A 22,878-nucleotide genomic window follows, 5' to 3' on the forward strand; every position below is an offset into this window, starting at 1 on the left:
GAGAATGTGGAACAAGGGATATCATTGCTGATGTCAGATGGATCCGGGCTGAAAGCAGAGAATACTGGAAAGATGTTTACCTGTGTTTTATTGGCTATGCTAAGTATTGACTGTGTGAATCATAACAAATTATGGATAACATTGCAAAGAATGGGAATACCAGAACAACTTAATTGTGCTCACGTGGAACCTGTACATAGACCAAGAGGCAGTCATTCAAACAGAACAAGGGGAAACTGTGTGGTTTAAAATCAGGAAAGGTGTGTGTGTGCCAGGGTTGTATCATTTCGCCATACTTACTCAATTTATATGCTCAGCAAATAACCCAAGAAGCTGGACTGTATGAAGAACAGTGTGGTGTCAGGATTGGAGGAAAACTTATTAACAACCTGCCATATGCAGATGATACAACCTTACTTGTTGAAAGTGAAGAGGGGTTGAAGTGCTTATTGACAAAAATCAAAGACCACAGCCTTCAGTATGGATTACACCTCAACATAAAGAAAAGAAAAATCCTCACAACTGAACCAATAAGCTACAAGATGATGAATGGAGAAAGTATTGACATTGTCAAGGATTTTGTTTTGCTTGGACCCGCAATCAATGCCCATGGAAGCAGTAGTCAAGAAATCAAAAGACTCATTGCATTGGGCAAATATGCTGCAAAAGACCTCTTTAAACTGTTAAAAAACAAAGGTGTTACTTTGAGGTCTAAGGTGTGCTCACCCAAGCCATGGTATTTTCAATCGTCTCTATGCATGTGAAAGCTGAACAATGAATAAGGAAGACCTAAGAATTGATATATTTGAATTATGGTGTTGGTGAAGAATGTTGAATATACAATGGACTACCAGAAGAACAAACAAATCTGTCTCGAAAGACGTTCAGCCAGAATGCTTCTTAAAACTGAGGATGGCGAGACTTTGTCTGGACATGTTATCAGGAGGGACCAGTGCCTGGAGAAGACAACATGCTTTGTAAAGTAGAGGGTCAGTGAAAAAGATGGATTGACACAGTGGCTGCAACAACGGGCTGAAATACAGCAACAATTGTGAGGATGGCGCAGGACTGTGCAGTGTTTCATTCTGTTGTACGTAGGGCCACTACAAGTTGGAACAGACTGGATGACACCTAACAACAACAACAATGGTCAGAACTCTGATCTACATCAAGTAGTTTTTGTATTTAGTTTCATATATCATAATAAGGTTTGTTAAGGAAGTTGTTTAAAATAGTGGAGTGACCAACAGGGGTTGGCTCTGGTATTTACCTGGTTATGTGGTTAATCTCGTGGGTATGTGTCCTGCCATCAAACCGCACTAACAGTACTTGGCTGAAGTGAATTTCAAAATCTACAAACACATATATATCTATATTTTATCTGTGTGTATTTCAGATTGAGTCGTTTAGGAAGGTGCTCATTGAATACAGTCTCATGCATATTAGGTATATTTAATTTCTCTACAATGCTAAATATTCTTATGTAATTGGATCTTTTCAGATAATGCTTTTGTGGTTTGGGGTGGTAGTTGTTTTAAAATTGTTTAAAATACTGTAACCTACCTTTCGGTGCTGACATTTGGGGAAACAGTGGCATTTATAAAATGGCAGTCTCTTGTTCATCTGAGTAAAGATATCTGCCAAGATAGCAAACTGCAAGAAGCCCACATGACGTACCTCGGATTAAGACAGGGCTAAAGCCATTTTCTTAAAATTGTTGTCTCCTCAGGACAGCCCCTCACCCAGCCCATTTCCTGATGTTGTTTTTCTCCTCAGAACTTCTTTGAAAAGAAACAGCCACTGGCTAGCTGGAATTGGCTGAAATGGATTCTGCCCTCCATCTTGGCACTCCACATAACCTTCAGCTCATTAACTGCCTCATGCATGCTAAATTCTCCACCCCTGGGTGGAGAGCTAGCATGCTAATGAACAAAAAAATGGCTAACTTTCTCCTGTGTGGGGAATTGAACCCAGGCCCTAGAAAATGTTTACTTATCCTGGAATACTCTGCACCTGTGTGCAGACCATTTTGTGTTTTGTAACTGATCTTACCTGTATAAGCCAGCCTCAGCAAGCTGTCTACGAGCAGTCTTGGAAGGCACTTATCCCCAACTGCCTCCTTGCTTGGCCAACCAATAAAGTTGCCTTTCGTCCTCCCCAGGTCAGTCTCTGTCTTTTTGGCTCTGGACAGAGTCACGCTGAGCTGAACCCAGAGTTCCCAGTAACATTTTCTGGCGAGCCAGCCCGGAGTCATCTGTAGATGTCAGAGGTAGATCGGATGGAGGGCCATCCAAAAGTTCAGCATCCACCAGGCAATTTCTCCAGGGAATCAATAGTGGGTCCTTGAGGCTGATACCTCCTCGGACACTCCACTATGACTAATCCAGGGGAGACAACATGCCACCGGTGACCCCCAGGAAGGAGGACATTTGTTCCTTGGGTAGTAACAACTTTAAAATTGCCTTACCTATAGTCTGCTGAAATGGTGTGCTTAGGCCTGTTCTGTTTTCCTGTAACTTGTAAAAGTTGTGTTGAGGTGACTTAGTAGAGGCTGGCCTGTACTCCGAAATTCTGCCTTCCTGTACCTTGTAAAAGTTGCCTCAGGGTGACCTCCTAGAGAATGGCTGGTACTCTGAAACTCTGTAATAGCCACCTAGGACTCCTAAGGTAGTTGTCCTCTGTTCTGATATTATGTTTTAGCCATGAGTAATTCTAAAAGTATTCCTGATTGTTCACCCTTAGGATGTATTCTGAAAAATGGGCAGAAGTTCGGGTACAATCCTATGAAAAAAAGAAACTTATTTTCTTGCGTAACACCGCCCGGCCGTAATATACATTAGGAATGATGAGAAATGGCCATTAGCTAATGGATCCTTAAATGTAACACCACACTGCAGTTAAAGATTTGTTCTGTGCTCACTTGGGAAAGTGGGATGAAAAGTACAATGTAGAAGCGTTTATGACGTTGTGTAGAGAGACAGATAATCAGGAAAAGTGTAAAGTGTGCGTTCAGACCACCAAGGGGACTTAAGGTCAGAAAAAGCCAAAGTTTTAGAACAGCCCCTTGAGGTATTCCCAGACCCCCTGGGTCCCCCGTGACCTCTACCCCCTTATTTCTTCCCGCTGCTCCCGTTATATCCCAGGGTCCACCATTCATGCAGGATCCCTCTGGGTGCTTCCCCACAGCTCCCCAACTCATGTCTCCACCACACATGAAATGGGGTCCCCTACTGGCCATCAGATTCAACCTCAGAACAGAGGCCTCAACCAAGTCAGAGCCATCAGGCAGGGCTTTACCCCCTGAAAGACTCTAGCCGGAGATGCAGACACGGTACTTGAGAAAGCTTGCGAAGAAGCTGACAAGCGTCATGCTGATCAGGTCCAAAACTAGGCAGCAGTTGACACCATCCCCCTCAGGGATCCCTGCTAGGATCCTAAAGTGCAGGAACAGTGAAACTTTCTCATTTCTATCGTGACTGACTCTGAAATGGAGTCCTAAAACAAAGGAGCCTCAATAAAGTATACGAGGCTAGACAGACGTCAGATGAGAATGCTCCTCTTTCCTTGTAAGAATCTTTTCAGCCCTTAGACAGTGTTCCGATCTGAATCCAGAGTCCCCTGAAAATGCTAGGCTGATTAATGCCGTTTTCATAGGGCAAAGTGCCTCAGACATCCAGAAGAAAGTTCAGAAATTCTAAGGGAACATAGCCACGTCAGTTGGTTGAGATTGCCATCAGGGTCTACACAGGCAAGGAAAAGGAGAAAGAAAAACTTTCAGAACAGAGAGAAACCAGGCAAGCAAAGCAGCAGGCTAGTTTCCTTGTGGCTGCCTTGCAAAGATCAGGGGCCTGGCAGGGAGGCCAAAGAAAGGGAGGGCCGCCCAAGCAGGCAAGACTGAAGCCTAGTGATAAACCCCAGTTGGATTGAAGCCAGTGTGCCTACTGCAAGGAGATAAGACACTTGAGAAAGGAGTGCCCCAAGAGACTTCAAAACAAGCGCCTGTTGAATGCAAACAAACCTCTGAGAGCAGCCCAGTTCCCAGCCATAGCATATTCTGAGGATGAATCAGACTGACGGGGCCGGGAGGCGAGCCCTCCACCGAAGCCTCTGGTTACAATGAATGTGGAGAGAAAGCCCACTAAGTTTCTAGTGGACATTGAGGCCACTCTTTTGGCTCAAAAACAAGCCCCTCCTTCAGGAAAAACAACCACCATTGTGGGAGCATCATGGAAAAAAGTCTTCAGGCCTTTTCTTCAACCACTCACCTGCTCCCTTCCTGGAAAAACACTTACTTACTCCTCCTTGTCCCCAGCTAACACCACCCCCACAAGATCAATCACCACACTACAATGAAAAGGACAGGTAAGTGGCAGAGCAATCGGGTCCCACAGAAAAGAAAAAAGGCTGGTTATACACCCTGGAGGAAAAAGTCTTCCTTCCTGAGACTCTAGTCACCCTGGTCCTACCGGAAGCCCACCAGTCACACACTAAGGGTGTGACACATTGTGTGACTGGGTAAAGAGACATTTGACAGAGACAGGAGATTTACAAGGCCATTGAAATCAAGTACAACAATGTATCACCTGTGTGAAAAATAATCCCCAAAACAGTGTTGCTGCACCCTCTGTGGCCCAGCTGAAAGGGATGCAACCTGGAGAAGACTGGCAGGCAGATTTCACCGAGATGCTAAGAATGTGTAGAAATGATAAGTATTTACTTGTATTTGTAGATACTTTCACCCACTGGATTGAAGCTCTTCCATGCCGAACCAAGGAGGCCACTGACGTAGTCAAAAGACTCCTAGAAGAAATCATCCCAAGGTTTGTGTTGTCTGATCCATTGGAAGAGACAATGGTGTCATTTTACTGCAAAAAAATACTGAAGATGTGGTGACCACCTTAGACATCAATTGGAATCTGCACTCAGCGTGGAGACCCCAATCAGTGGAAAGGTCAAAAGAGCTAACCAGCAGCTCAAGAGGCACATGGCAAAACTTTGCCAGAAAACTAAGTGAGTTTGGACTAAGGTCCTCCCCATGGCTCTGTTTCAGTCCCAGGCTGCCCCTAGTCCAAATTAAAAATCAGTTCCTTTGAGCAGATGTATGGCTGTCCTTTGCTAAAGAATCATGAGGTGGAAACCCCAGGAACATATGGCACACCCCCAGGTTTGGGAGACAGCTCCCTACATGAAAAAGGTACCCAGTTCTTAGAAGAATACTTGCAGCCTCTGTTGGGTGTGTTGTGCTCTCTCCACAGATACGCTCATCTTTGAGACCATGGACCAATGCCTGAGGTCCTCCTGAATTCCATCCAGCCCAGTGACTGTGTCCTCATCAAAACCTGGAAGTCTACAGGAAAAGTAGACTGGACCCTTTGAGGTTCTCCTCACCACCCTACTATAGTCAAGGTCAGTGAATTGAGCTCCTCGATTCATCATACCGGAATCAAAAAGAGTCTACAACTAGACATCAAAGGACAAACTTCCCCAAACCAGGAAAACTGGACTTATGCCCCCGTAGAGGGCCTTAAGTACACGTTCCTTCAGTATCCTTAGTGTGTCAGTAATGCTGCTGAGGCCTTAGGCGTAAGCTTTGCTCTTGCCCTCCTCACAATATTTGTTCTGAGTTTCAGTTGTGTCATTCCCATTTGGAACCACTGCTGCCAGCTGGTGTTAAGTAGCGATACCTGCCCTAGACCCTGACCCTACAAAGACAACTCTTCAGGACAACTGGAAGTGGGAGTCATTACAAGACCTGAATGATCTGTTTAAGAGATTGAGTTTTCAGCCCATAGAGTATGAGTTTAATCTTCAACGTTTGCATTCTGTTAACTGTGATTTTTGCCTTCCCGTTCATATTTCACCGGTTTTAAAATAGTAGGTATGAGTTGGAATCGACTCGACGGCACTGGGGTTTTAGGCCTCTTAAGCTAGACCCTGGTTCATGCAAATATGCAGCTGTGGTACCTCACCTTCGTTCTTCTAACTCTGCCTCTCACTTGGTCTTGGAAGAAAAATGCTTCTGACAAATCTGCCTGATCAGTAGCAGGTGCAGCCAACATGACTAAACGTTGAATTTGCCACCCAAGGCCAAAGTCAACCCCTGAAAATTCTGACCTACTGGCAGTTCCAGTGTACAAACTATAGCTTACCTCCTAATGCCATCATCAATTTTACAGCAAGCTTTAAGCAAACTTTACGCATTAGGCTGTGGCACCCTGGACCCTGAGTACCTTGTTTTAGCCTAACCCAACACCCCTGAGTAAATGACACTAAAAAGACAAAATGAAATTGCTCCCACTATGAGAATAGATTGGAAATTTGGCAACTGTACTGATTAGATGACTGAACCCCCAAGTAATTCCTGGTTTATCCAACAGTTTTTAAATGGGCCCTGGAAAACAGATTCAAAGACAAATTCTAAACCCAGACCACCTATGTGCAGCCAGTTTTAGGCTCCCAATAGATGGGGGGTTATAATCTGTGTGTAACAACACAGTAAGTGAGCCATAGCTTAATTAGATGAACCAGACCATTTCCTATCCAGATATTCCTAACCCCAAACCCAACTCTCAAACCCCATGCTTGGGCAATCCAGTGTTTAAAACCAAACCAAACTAAACCCATTGCTGTCCAGTTGATTCTGACTCATAGCAACCCCTGCCCCGTGGGGTTTCCAAAGAGCATCTGGTAGATTCAAACTGCTGAACTTCTGGTTAGCAGCCATAGTTCTTAACCACTATGCCACCAGGGTTTCCAATCCAATGTTTAGATGGCTCAAAAACCTTTTTGGTCTTGTTTTCCTCTTTCTTGCAGTAGGACTAACTGTACTGTTTGTCTGCATGCTAAGATCCTGCCTCCTAAACCTCCTAGCCAAATTCCTTCCTAAAAGACTAAGATCTACAATAGAGAACCCCTGAGGGAGCAGGAGATCAGTGGGATGCAGACCCCAAATTCTCATAAAAAGACCATACTTAATGGTCTGACTGTGACTAGAGGAATCCCAGCCGTCATGGTCCCCAAACCTTCTGTTGGCTCAGGACAGGAACCATCCCCGAAGACAACTCATCAGACATGAAAGGGACTGGACAGAGGGTAGGAGAGAGATGCTGATGAAGAGTGAGCTAATTATATCAGGTGGACACTTGAGACTGTGTTGGCATCTCTTGTCTGGGGGGGGGATGGGAGGATAGAGAGAGTTGGAAGCTGGCAAAATTGTCACGAAAGGAGAGACTGGAAGGGCTGACTCATTAGGGGGAGAGCAAGTGGGAGTAAGGAGTAAGATGTATATAAACTTATATGTGACAGACTGACTTGATTTGTAAACGTTCACTTGAAGCTCAATAAAAGTTAATTAAAAAAAAAAAAAAAAAAGACTAAGCTCTAACAAGCTCAATATGGTCCTGATGTAACAGCCAGGCTATGAAACCACACCACCACCCTCACTTTATAATCTTAGGATGGAAGGTATCCAACAGTTCTGAGAAGGAGAACCATAAACTTTAAGAGCTGCCCCATCCCAGCTGTTGAGTAATATGTCCAGACCCAATGTTGGCCACGTTGCCAAGAGACCAAAGAAAGACTCCAGAACCAGTGATCGAGACATCTGGTTTATTAGGGGAGCTTATGTACAGGATGGTCTAGGGTGGTGGCTGGACCCAAGTAGTGCTCACCTACCACCTAGCAAGGGGTACAAGCTTATATACAGTTTCAGCAGGGGCCGAGGCTTATCGTTTCCTCCCCACCCCGAGTCCTTGGGTGACCAGTGCTTCCAAGGGCTACACATCCAGGCCCAGATGTTTCTCTTCCAGTTGATAAGGTATTCCTCGGCCTTGGCCACCGGCCCAGTCAAGCCACTCCCAGCCTTGTACCTTAGCCCTTTTATCCCCAGCTTGCTTCAGGGAAGAGAAAAGCTGACTCCATCAGGAGGGGGTGCATATAGCTGAGTAGCCATTACCCTACACCAGCTCATTGCCCTGTCTCAGCAGGAAGCAGTTTGAAGAGCCATCGTCCCATCTCTTTTCTCCATCTTGACACTAACTAAAAACTACTAATGTCAAAGGAAAAGGAGGGAATAATACAGAACTAGAGCCTTTTTCTTAAAATTGTTGTCTCCTTTTTCAGGATAGCCCCATGCCCAGCCCATTTCCTGAAGTTGTTTTTTTCCTCAGAACTTCTTTGAAAAGAGCCAGAACCAGCTGAAACTGGTCCTGCCCTCCATCTTGGCACTCCAGATAACCTTTAGCTCATTAACTGCCTCATGCATGGTAAATTCTCTGCCCCTGGTTGGAGAGGTAACGTGCTAATGACCAAAAATATCTAACTTCCTCTTGTGTGGGGAATTGAACCCATGCCCTGGAAAATGCTTACTCATTCTGGAATACTCTGCACCTGTGTGTGTCACTTTGTATTTTGTAACTGATCTTGCCTATATAAGCCAGCCTCTGCTGCTTCCATGGGTGTTGATTGTGAATCCAAGTAAAAGAAAATCCTTGACAACTTCAATCTTTTCTCCGTTTATCATGATGTTGCTTCTTGGTCCAGTTGTGAGGATTTTTTTTTTTTTATGTTAAGGTGTAATCTATACTGAAGGCTGTGGTCTTTGATCTTCATCAGTAAGTGCTTCAAGTCCTCTTCACTTTCAGCAAGCAAGGTTGCCCCATTCTTCTTCATGTAGTCCTCCTTCTCAGATTATTTGCCCAGCATACAGATCTAATAGATATGGTAAAAGGATACACACCTTTCCTGACTTTAAATCACTCAGTATCTCCATGTTCTGTTCGAACAAATGTCTCTTGATCTATGTACAGATTCCTCAAGAGCACAATTAAGTATTCTGGAATTCCCATTCTTCACAATGTTATCCATAATTTGTTATGATTCACACAGTCAGATGTCTTTGGATAGTCAATAAAACACAGGTAAACATCTTTCAGGTAGCACTGGTTCCTGATCATATGCTACCTCCTGAAATGGTTGAACATCGACCAATTCTTTTTGATATAGTGACTTTGTATTCTTTCCATCTTCTTTTGATGCTTCCTGTGTCATTTAATATTTTCCCCGTAGAATCCTTCACTATTACAGCTTGAGGCTTGAATTTTTTCTTTAGTTCTTTCAGCTTGAGAAATGCCAAGCTTGTTCTTCCCTTTTGGTTTTCTATCTCCAGGTGATTGCACATTTCATTCTAATATTTTGTCTTCTTGAGCTGCCTTTTGAAGTCTTCTGTTTAACAATTTTACTTCATCATTTTTTCCTTTCACTTTAGCTCCTCGACTTTCAAGAGCAAGTTTAGGAGTCTCTTCTGACATCCATTTTGGTCTTTTCTTTCTTTCCTGTCTTTTAAATGACCTCTTGCTTTCTTCATGCGTGATGTCCTTGATATCATTCCAGAACTCATCTGGTCTTCAGTCATTAGTGTTCAATGTATCAAATCTATTCCTGAGATGGTCTCGAAATTCAGATGGAATATACTCAAGGTTATACTTCGGGTCTTGTGGACTTGTTCTAATTTTCTTCAATTTCAACTTAAACTGCATATGAGCAATTGATGGTCTGTTATGCTTGATCCCTGGCCTTGTTCTAACTGATGATATTGAGCTTTTCCATCGTCTCTTTCTACAGATATGGTCAATTTGATCCCTGTGTATTTCATCTGGCAAGGTTCATGTGTACAGTTGGCGTTTATGTTGGTGAAAAAGTATTTGCAATGAAGAAATCACCGGTCTTGGAAAATACTATTACGCAATCTTTGGGATCATTTCTATCACCAAAGCCACGTTCTAACTATCTATCCTTCTTTTTTCCCAACGCATCTGTCAGTTCATTGTACCGTGGGGGTTTGCGTGTTACTGTGATGCTACAAGCTATGCCACCAGTATTCAAATACCAGCAGGGTCACCCATGGTGGACAGGTTTCAGCTGAGCTTCCAGACTTAGACAGACCAGGAAGAAGGACCTGGTGGTCTACTTCTGAAAAGAATTAGCCAGTGAAAACCTTAAGAATAGCAGTGAAACATTGTCTGATACAGTGCCAGAAGATGAGCCCCTCACTTTGGATGACACTGAAAAGATGACTGGGGAAGAGCTACCTCTTCAAAGCAGAGTCAACCTTAATGATGTAGAAGGAGTCCAGCTTTCGGGACCTTCATTTGCTGTTGCGGCTTGACTCAAAATGAGAAGAAATAGCTGTAAACATTCATTAATAATTGGAACGTGGAATGCAGGAAGCATGAATCTAGGAAAATTGGAAATCATCAAAAATGAAATGGAATTCATAAACAACCATATCCCAGCCATTAGTGAGCTGAAATGGACTGGGATTGGCCATTTTGAATCTGACAATCATATGGTCTACTCTGTCAGGAATGACAACTTCAGGAGGAATGGCGTTACATTCATAGTCAAAAACAACATTTCAAGATCTATCCAGAAGTACAACACTGTCACTGATAGGATAATATCCATATCCCTACAAGGAAGACCAGTTAATATGACTATTATTCAAATATATGCACCAACGACTAAGGCCAAAGATGAAGAAATTGAAGATTTTTTACCAACTTCTGCAGTCTCCTTGCTTGGCCAACCAATAAAGATGCTTTTCATTCTCTGCAACTCAGTCCTTGTCTTTTTGGCCTGGGCAGAGTCATGCCAAACAGAACCTGGAGTTCCCAGCAACAGGATTAGGTTTTTTTTTTTTTTGACTTTAACAAAGAGAAATTTATTCTGTCACAGTTTAGGAGGCTAGAAGTCTGAATTTAGGGTGCCAGCTCCCGGGGAAGGCCTTTTCTATCTGGTGGCTCTGAAGGGAGGTCCTTGACATCAGTCTTTCCTTGGTCTAGGAGCTTCTCAGAGGATACTCTTTGCCCCTGGCTCTTCTTTCTTGGTGGTAAGAGGTTCCTCTCCTCTCTACTGGATTCTCTCTTTTATATCTCCAAAGAGATGGACCCAAGATACAACCTAATCTTGTAGATTGAGTTCTCCCTTATTAACATAACTGCCTCTAATCCTCATTAACAACATAGAGGTTAGGATATACAGTACATAGGATAATCATATCAGATCACAAAATGGTAGACAACCACACAATACTGGGAATCGTGGCCTAGACAAGTTGAAACACATTTTTGAGGGCCACAATTCAATCCATAACAGCCTTTTAGTGTTCTGCAACTGGGCTCAGCTGGACCTACCTCCCTTCTGTGGGCAAAACTCAATATGGAGGCTCAGGTCAGGTGGTGACTCGGGCTGAGTCACATCTTACTTGCTTATTAGCTTCTAAAGTCAATACATAGAGCAAAATTGCCTTTGGAAGTGCCCTAAATCTTTAGGAGCTCTTAAGGAATTAAGACAAATTAAATTCTTTTGTCTTAACCAAGCTCATAGAGTTGGCTTTGGCTGGATTATGGGGTGTAGAGAAGAAAATGTATATATAATGTAGCAATCCCACTGTGCCTGTTGGAAACCCTGGTGGTGTTGTGGTTAAGCGTTATGGCTGCTAACCAAAAGGTCGGCAGTTTGAATCCACCAGGTGCTTCTTGGAAACTGTGGGGCAGTTCTACTCTGTCCTAGGGTCGCTATGAGTCGGAATCGACTCCATGGCAACTGGTTAGTTGTTTTTTTTTTTTTTTTTTCTTACTGTGTCTGTTGTGATTTCCAGAGTATGGTGTTATGGTATCTAAAGATTGTTTTTCTTTTTTTGCTGCAAATACTGTTGGCCAATTTTCAGCCTCATATCACACCTTAAAAGTAACTTATTTGCTTAAATCTTGTCGGTCCTGGTTTTTATTAAATGCCTATCACTCTCCCTACTTCTTCCTCCCTCCTATCAATTAAGCATTTAGTTGTGAGAGATTTGTGAGCAAAACAAAGTAATTATAGTGGCTTTCATTAATTAGTTTTTTTTTATTAATTAATATTCAATTTATTAAAGTTGAACTTTTAAAAATTTACTTTTGTTACGTTTTTAAGCTTGATCTGTAAATCTATTTTATTTACAAATACAGTGATTTTTGTATAAAAATGAGAACAATTGCTTTCCCCTGTTGTGTGATTAGTGTTCCATTAACCTATACACTTAAGAAAGATAAAATTTCCTCAAACAATTGGCCACCTTTACACATGTAATTGATTTCCTAAAAAATTTCAACTACCTTTACAAAGTTAATACATACAAGCTTCTAAAACACATACCTCATGGGGCTTACTAACAAACCTAGCATGTAAAATCTCCCCACATCTCAAACAATTCTTGTAAGTCTAATAAAACTTACACATATAGTAAATTATGTTCTTTGACACATCCAAGCACTATTTACAAACATATTCATTTATTTTATAACTTTCAAATTAAAATCAGAAATCCAGTGTCAATTTAGTATCTCGAAATCACAAGGCTGATATGTCAGAAGTTCTTAAATATTTCAGACTTCTTAAATAACAAATACAAACTGATTGTCAAGATAGTTACAAAACTTACTGCTAAAACTTAACACAAAGTCATAATATTATGAATTACTTGGCTTCACTATCTACACACTTTTTATATACCTTCTTTGGGGAAGCAAAGTCACTTTATTCAGCCAGGGAGTATGGAAGACATTTCAGGCAGGCTGGAGTTATTTAGAGCTGCAATACAGATTATCAGTTAAATCATAAGACTGGAAATTTGTCTGGGATAAGAAAGTCGTCTGTCCGAGAAAGCTATTAACACACTGAGCAAAGTTTTTATAGGTGGGTTGGTTCTATTTATTGTATCACCGGAGAGGAGTAAGCCAGGCGTTTCCAGAGTGTCTTTCAAATTTCACCCTTATCCTATTTTTATCGTAGCCTCTAAAGTCTCTTTCGCTTCTTATAAATTTAAAAAAAAATTTTTATTATCGTACTTTAGAGGAAGGTTTACAGAACAAGCTAGCTTCTCATTAAACAGTTAGTACACATATTGTTTTGTGACATGTCAACACTCTCCTCTTGACCTTGGGTTCCCCATTACCAGCTTTCCTGCCCCCTCCTGCCTTCTTGTCCTTGCCCCTGTGCTGGTGTGCCCATTTAGCCTTGCTTTGTTTTATGGGCCTGTCTAATCTTTGGCTGAAGGGTGAACCTCAGGGGTGCCTTCATTACTGAGCTAAAAGGGTGACCGGGGGCGAAACTCTAGGGGTTTCTCCAGTCTCTGTCAGGCTAGTAAGTCTGCTCTTTTTTTTGTGAGTTAGAATTTTGTTTTACATTATTCTCCAGCTCTGTCTGGCACCCCTCTATTGTGATTCTGTCAAAGCAGTCAGTAATGGTAGCCTGGCACCATCTAGTTGTGCCGGACTCAGTCTGGTGGAGGCTGCAGTAGTTGTGGTTCACTAGTTCTTTGGACTAATCTTTCCCTTATGTTTTTGGTTTTCTTCATTCTCCCTTGCTTCAGACAGGGTGAGACCAGTGGAGTATCTTGGATGGCCGCTCACAAGTTTTTAAGACCTCAGACGCTACTCACCAAAGTAGAATGTAGAACATTTTCTTTATAAACTATGTTATGCCAATGGAGCTAGATGTTCCCCAAGACCATGGTCCCCACAGCCCTTAGTCTAGTAATTCGGTCCCTCAGAGAGTTTGGATGTATCTATGGATCTTCCATGATCTTGCCTTGGACAAGGTGTGCTGGCTTCCCCAGGATTGTGTACTGTCTTACCCTTCACCAAAGTTACCACTTATCTATTGTTTATTTAGTGACATTCCATCCCCAACCCCTCCACTCTCTTGTAACCATGAAAGATTGTTTCTTTTTGCGTGTAAACTTTTTCATGAGTTTTTATAGTAGTGGTCTCATGCAATATTTGTCCTTTTGTGATTAACATTTCACTGAGCATAATGCCCTCCAGATTCACCCATGTTGAGAGATGTTCCGCAGATTCATCATTGGTGGTTTTGATTTGCATTTCTCTGATGGTTAGTGGGAAACCCTGGTGGCGTAGCGGTTAAGAGCTATGGCTGCTAACCAAAAGGTTGGCAGTTTGAATCCACCACGTGCTCCTTGGAAACCCTCTAGGGGAGTTGTACTGTGTCCTATAGGGTTGCAATGAGTCAGAATCAACTCAATGGCAGCGGGTTTTTTTTTTTTTTTGGCTTAATAGTTAGTGATCTTGAGCATTTCCTCACGTGTCTGTTAGCTACTCGAATGTCTTCTTTGATGAAGGGTCTGTACATTTCCTTTGCCCATTTTTTAATTGGATTATTTGTCTTTTTTTGTACAGGTGTTGGATTTTCCTGTAGATTCTGGAGATCAGACCTTTGTTGACTTTGTCATAGCCAAAATTTTTTTCCCAGTCTGTAAAAAAAAAAAAATTTTTTTTTTATATACTCTTTTAATGAAGTCTTTGGATGAGCCTAAGTGTTTAATTTTTAGAAGAACCTAGTTTTTTTTTTTAGTTATATAGCTTATCTTCTGGAGGTTTGTGTGTTGTTAGTTATGGTTTGTATCCTGTTAATGCTGTATATTAGGGCCTCTAGTGTTGATCCTATTTTTTCTTCCATGATCTTTGTAGTTTTTGGTTTTACATTTAGGTCTTTGATCCATTTGGTATTAGTTTCTGTATATGGTACGAGGTATAGGTGCAACGGGATTCCTTTTGACCTCACCACCTCTACACCTGCTTAATTTTGTTTGAACATAGTAAAGAAAACGAAAGGAAAACCTCACAGCTCTCAATTTATTTCCCTACCTTGCTCTAATGTTACATTCCATACCACTTACCATAAACAGCAGCGAACATGATCTATGCTCTTAAGAAAAGGTAAATAACATCAGGATTTATTAAGACTATATAACAGTGCACTTGACTTCAGTCACAACAGGATATATTAGTATTATCAATTTATTTCCCTATCTGGCTTTAATAATTTTACATTCTTTACCAGCTACCATAAACAGCAGCGAACATGACCCACGCTCTAAAAAAGTAAATAATGTCAAGATGTATTAAACATATATTACAGTGAATTTGAGTTCAGTCACAACAAAAGAATATATCTGTATTTAATCGGACACATTTCTTTGGCTCAGATAAAACACTCCGTTTTTGCCTTCAGAGGCTATTTAGTATTACCATTTTCTCGACTATATGTAGGCACGTGACAAAAAAAAGCAAAAAATAAGTCAGCATGCTCTTTCCTTCTCTGCAGCATCTAGCTTACTGAGATTTGGCCACAAAATGCAATTTCGTTTGTTTCTAGGAGCCCACTGCGGTAATTCCATGTCCCTTCCCAGACCCCTGTGTTTCCTTCCCAGTTTCTCCTTGAGGTCAGGGAAGGCGTAAGCTTTACAGCGCTCCGCAGGGTCTGATGCGACCCCTGGCACCGCGTGGGCAGAGTTAAGAACCGCTAGTCCAGTGTGGCTAAAAGCCTCTTAACAGGGTGTGGTGATTGATGGTGGTGGGGGTGGACGCCGGCTCAATTTGGGGAAGAGGCGGGGACCCTTGTTCGGTACGTACAGGACGGTGACTTGGCCATAAGCGGCGGGTTCGGTTCGTTGCGAGCTGACAGCGCTGTCGCCGGCAGCTGCAGGAGGTGGGGCTGGGAGGGGTGGGAGGGGGCGGCGGCGCGCGCCGCGGCTAGTCTTCGAGCCCCGCGTGCCCGCGCGCGCGCGTGCGGCCCGCCCTCCCTGCCTCCTGGCGCGCGAGCCCGCGTGCGGTGGGCGGGGCGCCGCGCTGACGTTGCCCGGGATGCGGGCAGGTTCCGCCGCCGCCGCCGCCTCCGCCACTCCTCCCACTGGGGTTTGTATGAAAACACCGGGCGGCTGGCGGCGAGGCATCTGCTGTGCGTCCAGAGAGGAGCCGGAGGCGCCGCCGAGCTGGTGTGGCGGCTCTGCCCAGTCGCTGCCAGCGCCTCATCCAGAGCTGGTGAGAGCCCCCACCGCCGTCCGCGCATCGGGAGGGCGCCCCTCGGCCGCGGCTTTCCCGCCAGCCAGGCCGCCCCTCGGCTCTCCCTGGGCCGCGGGAGCGGCTGGCGGCGTCCTGGGGGCGGGAGAGGCCGGGGGCCGGGCCACCCAGTGCTCGCCGCAGCCTGCTCCCGGGGACCCCTCCGCTCCCCACCTGACAGGCTGTGTAATGCATGTCTCTTACAGGGCTGGGATGGACCGGATTTGCGGGAGACTCCTGAAGGGCTGGGGCTTTGGCTGGCGTCTGGAGAACGCCTCCCTCTGCCCCCACCCAGGGACAGTCAGCCCCGGGTCTACGCGGAGGGTCCCCAGGGCGGTCTGTGAGCTGAGGCGGCTCCTCTGTGCCCTGCGTCCTCGCTAAGGCCCGGGCGATGCAGCGCGGAGCCCAGGGGCGGCGGGGCCGGGGGCGAGCGCGCGGCCTGGCTCCCCACCCCCAGCACCCACCCCTTTTGTAAGCCAGTCGCACAAACCCGGGGCCCCTGTGCTTTGGAAATCCTGGGCTACCAGACAGAGAGCAAGGTGGGAGTCGATATGAAATCGGGGATGGTTGTGTTTGCTTCGTTTCACCGCATCGTTTGTGCTGAACTGCCTTCTCTGTTGACAACTTGTCGTCTTGTGTGTTTGCTTTGAACCTGAATCAGATCACCCTAGATGACAGTGCAGAGTTTTCGCTACTGCTTCCTTCCCGAGTTGCGGCTTCTTCATTGCAAGTATTAAAGGACTCCTGTATTGTAAAGCAAACGCAGAAGCTTGCTTGGCTTTACTCTCGTTTCCCCTCCTTGTGCCAGCATAGTTTTAAATTGGTACGTTTCCTTTCCTGGATATTTCCCCGTTATAGGATGGAGTTTGAATACACCATAGTGTAATCGATGTGAATATTGGTTATTTAAAGCTCAGTTGTCCTCTTAACCCAGCTTGCTCAAGTGCCTGAAGGTCACTTGTGGAAATCTCTTTGGCAGTATTCATTCTGGTTTTTTTTTTTTTTTTGCCCCCTTCCCTTCAGGTATTCAAAATTGTAGCAGAGTTCACTTATAATACATGACGATTTGTATTTAGAAAGGACTTATTAACACAGTCTTCTTGATTACTCTTTTCAATTCTTTTTTATGTCCATGTTTTAATCTTTATGTAAACTGAGTGATCACTTTCTTTGTTAACCTTTGAATTCTTCTCACAAATTGCCCATTTCTTTTTCCTGAGAAGGAAAAGTTATTTTTGTGATTGCGTTGTGGAATGTTTTCAGTTCAGTAGGCCAAAAAAGAGGTAATTTATTTAAGGCGTTTTAAATGGTACTTATTTTAAAACATGTGCCAGCTGTTTAGCAAAACCAAACCAAACCCTTAAAGAGCTATAATCATTTATGTAGAATTACTGTGAGCGAATTAGGGATGCCTTATCCACTCCTTAACTCAAGGGTCCTTGTTCAGTTTCCCATCCCACTTCTGGTGAGTTTCTTCAGGGAAATTATAGGTGCATTTTTAATAAGCTCAAAACTCCCACCTCAAATTGATCCATCGCCACATATTTAGAACTGCAGTCTCACTCTGAACTCTGAAAGAGCAGGCTGAAAACTGCTCTTTTAATTAGCAAACATCACAAAACATTTAAGTATATTAATGTAAATTAAACTTATGTAGAAGCAATTTTATAAAACTTTTTCAGTTGACTGGAACTGAGGCATTATTCTGCTTAGAAAAGCCTAATTAGATTGCTTTTTAATAATGGTTTTACCTTCACTAGCAGAGGGAAGGCCCCTGTGTGGTGCAAATAGTTTGCACTCAAGCACTAACCTAAAGGTTGGCAGTTCAAACCCACTGAGCAGCACCACCAATGAAAGACTTGGTGATCCGCTTTCCTAAAGATTTTAGCTAAGAAAAAGGAGCCCAGGTGGCACAGTGGTTAAAGCACTGCCAGTGGAAAAGCCGGTGGTCTGAACCCTGTGGAGCAGATGTTCTCTGTAACATGTGGGGTTAGCATGAACTGGAATTGACTCAATGGCAACAGGTTTAGCAGAGGGAAAAGAGGTCTGAGAATTTGTGAGTTTCTGTAATGACTTATTACATTCTACATTTTAGTTTAGTTTTTAGTTATTTGTTAAACTTCCTCCACAGTATTCACCTTCCAAAATTTACTCTTCTTGCTTGAAGGCTCCAGCACTTAAAAGTTGAACCATGAGTGAATAGGAATGGATAATCCAGTCAGAGGGCCCTGTGCAGGTTGGGAGCTTCCCTTAGGCAGTGGGGTCACGGTGTAAATAACAGATTGTCTAGGGTGGGCACTGAATTGTAAGCTTCCTATGTTACTGTTGGTTACTGGGCACATGTACTATAGTGGTGAAGGGGCTGGGCCTCAGCCAGATTTGCTGGTTTTTAACCTGGCTTTGCTTAGGCAAGTAATGTATCTTCTTTGTGCTTCAGTTTTCTCATCTCTAAAAATGTGGATAATAATGGTGCATACCCCTGAGATTATCTTTGATTATAAAAACCAAAAAGCCAAACCCGTTGCCATGGCGTCGATTCTGACTCAGAACGACCCTATAGGACAGAGTAGAACTGCACCATAGGGTTTCCAAGGAGCTGCTGGTAGATTCAAACTGCTGACCTTTTGGTTAGCAGCCGAGCTCTTAATCGCTGTTCCACCAGGGCTCCAGATCTGTGAGTATACAATGAGTTAGTGCATGTGAGATGCCCAGTCTACAGTGCCTGCCGCACAGTAAATGCTCAGTGAATGTTATTACTACCACTACTTTTCCTCAGGCTTCCAGGGGATCTAGCAACCTGAAAAAGGACTTTGGACTGATGGGTGGTTATTCCTGCGGATTAGTTCTGCTATAACCCAGGCTCCCTTGGGACTGCATGAGAACTTAGTCTCACTGTCTTGCTTTGGAAACATGTAAGTCAGTTTTAAATAGAACAGCTAGACCCTGAGCTGGGTGCCCTAGGGGTGCTGCTAGAGAGAGCTATGAAAGTGTCCCTGTCTGTTCTTTGACAGAACCTTGGAGTGTCTCCCTTACATTGGTGGTGGCTGCTATTTTAATCACCTGTTCATTGAGTTTGTGATTCTGTGTTTACTTAACTGTCATGTGCTGCCATCAAAAATACTACCTATTAAAATATTAATGGCCAAGTATGTGTTTATCTGATTAGGATGTTGTATGGTGTTTTCAGGATATAAAAAATCACTCCTATCTAAGCATCATTTTGTTTTTCTTGTTTATTGATATTATCGAAAGTGAGATTAGTTTTGATTTGATGTTGTGTTCCTCTTTAGCTTTGATGGAATTTTCCTAGGAAAGTTTTTAATTAATGATTTTATGTCCTCCATGTTTTGCAAGGATCTGACATTAATATTCTAACCTTTAAATCAGATGTTCTCAAACTTTTTGGTCTCAGGACCCTTTCGTACTCTTAAAAAATTATTGAGGACCCCAAAGAGCTTTTGTGGATTAAAAAAAAAAAAAATTTTTTTTTTTTGTGGATTATATCCATCTATATTTACTGTTAGGAATGAAAATGAATATAAAAACTTCTGCTCATGTAAAAATAGCGATTACAAACCCATTACACGTTAATATAAACAACATATTTTTTTCTTTTTTTGTTGTGCTTTAAGTGAAAGTTTATAGTTCAAGTTAATTTCTCATACAAAAATTTATACACACATTGTTATGTGACCCTAGCTGCTATCGGTATAATATGTTAGCACACTCCTCCTTTCTACTCCAGATTTCCCATGTCCATTCAGCCAGCTCTTGTCCCTTTTGGCCTTGTCATCTTGCCTCCGGACAGGAGCTGCCCATTTAGTCTCATGTATCTACTTGAGCTAGGAAGCACACTCCTCGTGAGTATCATTTTCTGTTTTCTAGTCCAGTCTAACCTTTGTCTGAAGAGTTGACTTCGGAAATGGTTTCGGTTCTAGGCTAACAGACAGTCCGGGGGCCATGTCTTCCAGGGTCCCTCTAGTCTCAGACCATTAAGTCTGCTCTTTTTACTAGAATTTGAGTTCTGCATCCCACTTTTCTCCTCCTCTGTCAGGAACTGTCTGTTGTAAACCACATATTTCTAATGAAAAATAACTTTTTCAAAGCAAAAAAATAACCTAGTGAGAAGAGTGACATTGTTTTACATCTTTGTAAATCTTGTCTAATGACAGCCCCTGAGTGGCGCTTGTGAGTTGGATGTTAGTTGAGCTTTTCATACTGTGCTTTCATTAATTACTTTTTAATATGTAAAATTCCCCCAAATTACATTTATGGAGAAATGTATTACCAAATTTGATTTTTATTTTTAGAAGATGGCATTTTAGATTACTAACACTGTAGTCCTCTTGGGTTAGCACCTCACTGAAGCTCTAAGAAACCTTTTAACTTTCCATGAATAACTTTTACGGTACTTAAAATAATTTTTTCTAATAAGGCCTTAACCAGGGCCCAAATGTCTGATACAGAAACACAATAGACATTAAATATTATTACCACTTTCCTTCCAGATAAAAGTTTGATAATCCCAACACAACTCATTGCCGTCGAGAGTTTATTCCGACTCATAGTGGCCCTATAGGACAGAGTAGAACTGCCCCATAGCGTTTCCAAGGAGCGCCTGGTGGATTTGAATTGCTGACCTTTCGGTTAGCAGCCGTAGGTCTTGACCACTACACCACCAGGGTTTCCAAAAGTTTGGTAGGAATCCTATTTATGACTTAAACCAGAAGTCACAAATAGGTGGCCCACGAGGTCGAAACTATTTTCATAATAATACTAAGATATTTAGTGTTTTCTCACTGTATTAATATTTACACTAATGGCGCAAAACAATGGTATGTAAAATTACTGTCATCTTAGAACAAATATAAGGTAGTGGAACCAAACTGAACTGTAGTATGTTTCATCACCAAGCACCAGCAATTTATTTATTTTATTGTGTTTTAAGTGAAAGTTTACAGTTCAAGTTAGTTTCTCACACAGAAATTTATACATACATTGTTATGTGACCCTAGTTGCTCTCCCTATAATGTGACAGCACACTCTTCCTTTCCACACCAGATTTTCCACGTCCATTTAATCAGCTCCTGTCCCCTTTTGCCTTCTCATCTCACCTCCAGACAGGGGCTGCCCATTTAGTCTCATGTATCTACTTAAGCTAAGAAGCACTGTCTTCACAAATACCATTTTATGTCTTATAGTCCAGTCTAATCTTTGTCTGAAGAGTTGGTTTCGGAAATGGCTTTAGTTCTGGGCTACCAGACAGTCCGGGCGCCACGTCTTCCAGGGTCCCTCCAGTCTCAGTCAGACCATTAAGTCTGGTCTTTTTACTAGAATTTGAGTTCTGTACCCTACTTTTCTCCTCCTCTGTCAGGGACTCTGTTGCGTTCCCTATCAGGGCAGTCATTGGTGGTAGCCGGGCACCGTGTAGTTCTGGTCTCAGGCTGCTGGAGTCTCTGGTTTATGTGGCTGTTTCTGTCTCTTGGGCTCTTATTTTCCTTGTGTCTTCAATTCTCTTTCGCTCCTGGTGAGTTGGGACCAATTGATGTATTTTAAATGGCTGCTTGCTAGCTTTTAAGACCCCAGATGCGGCTCACCAAAATGGGATGCAAATGTTTTCTTGATAAACTTTGTTATGCCAGTTGACCTATATGTCCCTGAAACCATGGTCCCCAGATCCCTGCCCCTGCTGCTCTGTCCCTTGAAGTGTTTGGTTGTATTCAGGAGACTTCTTAGCTTTTGGTTTAGTCCAGTTGAAGTACCAGCAATTTAAAAATTAAATAAAAGTAAAGCTAGTTTCACTAAGGATGTCCTTGAGACAGTGAACATTTTAAATTTTGTTAAATCTTAGCCCTTAAGTATGCCACCTTTTAATATCCTGTGGTCCCTGGATGGTGCGGTTACCATGCTCGGCTGCTGACCAGACGGAAGGTTGGAGGTTGATGTCTGCCCAGAGGCACCTTGGAAAAAAGGCCTGATGATCTACTTCTGAAAAACCAGCTGTTGAAACCCTGTGGAGCACAGTTCTGCTCGGACACACATGGGGTTGACATGAGTTGGGGTCAACTCTAGGACACCTGACTACCAGGAATGAAATGGATAGTATACATGAAGCATTTATGCTGCATACTGAATTACAGTGCTTGATGGTTGTCTCAGAAGTGCTTTTGTAACTGTTTTAATTGAGAGCTTGAACTAGCCTTAGCCTTGTTTTTCATGAAACACCATTTTTGCTTGAAAAGGTAGCTGACAGACTATGATTATTCAGACTTGTGTATTTTGGTAGTTTCTCAGACATTAACAAAGTGAGTCGCTCACTTTAAGGAAACAACTGATAGTCATATTTGTTGCCAAGGATAAAATTTGAGCTTTCAAGAAAAATTTTGGATTCTGGAAAATGGGTATCTACCATCATATAACCTAATACTTAAAGCTTCCTAGTACTTACGTGTCTGATGGAATGGGCAGTGATATTAACAAGTGTGTTTTTTGATATTGCATAATGAAATGTGTAAACGTTTGGAAGAAATGGGTAATTTATTGAACCGGTATTTTCCAGATGATCAAGGTATGATGTTATAAATTCAGGCACAGGAAAAAGACCCATTCGAAGTTCAGACCAGTGGGTTTTCATATAATAGAGTATGATAAGTCAATTGATGTGGTTTCAGATTCTGCATTGCAACCAGTTTTTAAGAAACTACCACTTGTCCAGTTTTGATATAGCATCAAAGAAAAATACCCACAATTATCTGAAAAGGTTATTAAGATGACCCTCTCTTTTCCAGCCATTAACTGTGTGAGGCTGGATTTTCTCCATATACTTCAGCCCAAACAACATATTGCAATAGACTGAATACAGAAGCAGATATGAGAATCCAGCGATTTCTATTAAACCAGCCACTGGAAGGTTGTTAGTTGTCATCGAGTTGATTTCGACTCATGGTGACCCCATGTATTGCAGAGTAGGGCTGTGGTTCAT

General features: G+C 42.7%; 1 protein-coding gene across 8 annotated transcripts in view; it reads left to right on the forward strand.

Annotated features, from left to right (window-relative positions):
• The first annotated feature begins 15,745 nt into the window (after positions 1 to 15,745).
• AGTPBP1 (ATP/GTP binding carboxypeptidase 1) overlaps positions 15,746 to 22,878 on the forward strand; it is a 195,495-nt gene continuing 188,362 nt past the window's right edge. For 7 of the 8 annotated variants that reach the window (XM_023544716.2, XM_023544714.2, XM_064291168.1 and 4 more), the window contains exon 1: positions 15,746 to 15,878. The gene's annotated coding sequence lies outside the window, so the exon portion shown is untranslated. The remainder of the gene's footprint in view (positions 15,879 to 22,878) is intronic. The other variant, XM_064291166.1, reaches the window with a different exon arrangement.

The sequence above is a fragment of the Loxodonta africana genome, chromosome 9 (genome assembly GCF_030014295.1).
Source record: "Loxodonta africana isolate mLoxAfr1 chromosome 9, mLoxAfr1.hap2, whole genome shotgun sequence".
Lineage (NCBI taxonomy): Eukaryota > Metazoa > Chordata > Mammalia > Proboscidea > Elephantidae > Loxodonta > Loxodonta africana.